The sequence below is a fragment of the Triticum urartu genome, chromosome 2A (genome assembly GCF_056163025.1).
Source record: "Triticum urartu cultivar PI428250 chromosome 2A, HENAU_Tu73, whole genome shotgun sequence".
Lineage (NCBI taxonomy): Eukaryota > Viridiplantae > Streptophyta > Magnoliopsida > Poales > Poaceae > Triticum > Triticum urartu.
The window spans coordinates 323,802,721-323,805,605 of NC_141874.1; the positions used below are offsets into that span (position 1 = coordinate 323,802,721).

Genomic DNA, 2,885 nt, shown 5'->3' on the forward strand with positions numbered 1-2,885 from the left:
TTAGGGAACATTGTTTGCCATTCCAATATGCACCCTTGTGCACAACATGAGATCATTCGAAGAAACCATGCCATGAATGTGGCCATAATATTGATCATTTGGCTTGAGAGCCATTGATCTCCAAAAATGATAGCTCGTTTCTGAGACCATTTTTTAAAAGAATTGCCGTATTACAAGATTATTATTTTTCCTGGTAACTTGGTCACATATAATGACACAATGCAAAGGTTTTCCAATTTTTTGAATTATTTTTGAATTTTTATGCCCGTTTCAAAATGCGGTCGTAACGGCGGGCTTGACCGTTCCTAGCTAGTGGTTGAATCTTGGAAACCTCTTGATATTTCTCTGATTAAATAGATATTTATGTACCTAGAAATTATTTTAAAAATAAAATAAAGAGCAAACTATGTGGCAGCTACAGTTCAAATTTGACCTGCTTCCTGCTGAATCGATGGTATTTTGTCTTTTTCACGAGAGGTGGATAAAAACTTTTGACTCCTAACCATTTGGTCAATTGTTCATTAAATATGGCCTAATATTTTAGAAAATTGATTAGGTTCAATTTTGCAACAAATATATGGTAGGTCCTTCACAAAAAAACTCATTCTAGACACTCAAAAAAAAGTATGACGGGCATTTCTAAGGACACTTTTTTAAATATATTTGTCTTATTACTAGTTTGTTATTTATTTTTTTCTTAAAACTAGGTCACATTTTATGACACGATGAGAAGGATTTCCATTTTTTCAATTTGTTCGAATTTCTCAAGTCAAGAAAATAGCTAACATGATTTAACATATTATATTTAAATCTACTGCGACCAATTTAAATGGTCATAATATTATATTGCATTCTGATTGGTCCAAAGATAACACACGCAGATCATGCATAAACACCATTGGATCCTCCTGGATCCAACAGCAGCCCTCGCCCCTTGCCGCCCCATCAACCGCACCTCAGCCGAAACCCTAGCATTGTCTTTTGGACCCAGCCGCCGGCGATCTCCTCCTCCCCCCCAGCGACGCTGCCCCCACCTTCAATTCCTCTCCCAAGGGAAGGGAAGGGAAGGCCGACCAGGGAGATCGTTCGCGCGCCCATATCCACGCCGCCGTCGTTGACCTGATCCGTGTCCGTCCTCGAGGGAGGTCGGCCATGGTGGTCCGTGCTCGTCCCGCCTTCCACCCCGTTCCTCCCATTCGCGGTCCACACCACCGCGGGAGTCAGCGAGCATCATGCCCTGCCCGCCATGCACGACCGACCGTCGCCGCCGGAGACTCTCCAACCTAAGGTATACCGATTTCGGATTCCCCGTTGGGTCGGATTGGACCCCAGTTCGTGCACCTCGGCCCCCCGCACGCAAGGATTTAGGGTTTATTTAGGTGTTGGAATCAGGAGCCTCTTAATCTGTATGCTGCAATTTCACCTCGATCGCGTCACATGCTCGTATGATTTGGCCATGGTTTTCTTTGCTTGGTTCCATTCAGTTGGTTGCTGATTAATCAAGCTCCTGAGCTTCCATGGATCTCTTTGTTGGGAGTGCTTCTGCACACGCGGTTTTGTTAGGTTAGCTGCCGCACGTCTTGCACATGTGTCACTAGTATTGTTGTTCCCAGCATTTTCCGGGTATGTTTGCAAGGGGCTAGTCCTAGCTAGTATTTCTCTGACTAGGCTAAGTCGATGTGGTTGGCATGCTCTTACACTCTACTAGTAGCATGTTCCATTTGACTCATTCAAATTAATAATGCATATATGGCAATTCAGACCTGGCATAAGTTACACTTGACAAGAGTATCTTGCACACTTTCTGTCTTCTGTGTTACATCTGGTCTCAGTCTCAGGCATGCTTTATAGTCTCATATATATTGTATTTGTACATCTCTGTGGAGCTTAATTTGATCCTAAATAAAAGATGCTTGGACATTGGTGGAACTTTATTTAATTTGATCCTAAATAAAAGATGCTTGGACATTTGTACATCTCTAGTTAATTTGGTCTATTATTATCCTAGAAGCTGCAATGACGGAGATCACACGCTCCTTCGACCAGGCGTGGTCAGCCTCCGTCTCCGGCCACTATGGCCTCGCCCCGACCTCGCCCGCTGCTCCTTCGACCACACGCTCCGCAGCGAGATGAGCTCCCCCGTCCTCTCTGCTCGATCCGCCCCAGATCCTTAGTCTGGGTACATGTGCACTTGATAGGTTATTTCTGGGTACATGGCCGGAGAGTCTGACTTAGCTCTCTCATTCTCGACTGCTCTGGTCTGTGGATCTCGACCGTTCCGCTCTTTTTTTGACTGTCGCAAGCTGAGCTGAATCTTGTTGGGTTGAGCCGAGCAAGGTCACCGTCGGTTGTGACTTGTTGGAGTCTTCTCCTGGTAGCAACAGCAGGCTTTGGCTTGAAGGCCCCAACAACCACTGGTCGGTCAGCCGCTCAGATTTAGAGATCTACTTCAGTTAACATGTAATGTACTAGCGTAGACGTGTAGGAGCAGCCTTTGTGAACCTGGGTTGTGGCTTGGATGGCAGGAGAATATGATGTTCAGTTTTGTATGAAACAAATCAGGTCTTGGTTCAGTTTTGTATGTGCCGATTTGATTAAACCTTGACTGAAACCAAAGCATGATGTTTTGATTAAACGTTTACATGAGTTGTTATTCTATTCAAGTGGGTGAACTAAGCTATTTTTATTTAGTTTGCTCTCTGCTATGTCAAAGCCATCATTGTGAGCCATCACTGCATTACATTTTTCCCAGAATTACAAGTTAGCCACGAACTTGATTTGTTATTTGCATCACTAGCCTTTTGGGGCACCAGATTTATACTATGCTTGCTGATTTTATTTGTGCCTACTGATTGATTATACAGTGATCGAGACGCTACTAATTT

At 43.9% G+C, this 2,885-nt stretch overlaps 1 long non-coding RNA gene across 1 annotated transcript; it reads left to right on the forward strand.

Annotated features, from left to right (window-relative positions):
- The first annotated feature begins 881 nt into the window (after positions 1–881).
- On the forward strand, positions 882–2,658 carry LOC125537068 (uncharacterized). The gene is made up of 2 exons (XR_007295526.2): positions 882–1,288; positions 2,009–2,658. It is a non-coding gene; the product is annotated as an uncharacterized LOC125537068 (long non-coding RNA).
- Positions 2,659–2,885: the final 227 nt, after the last annotated feature.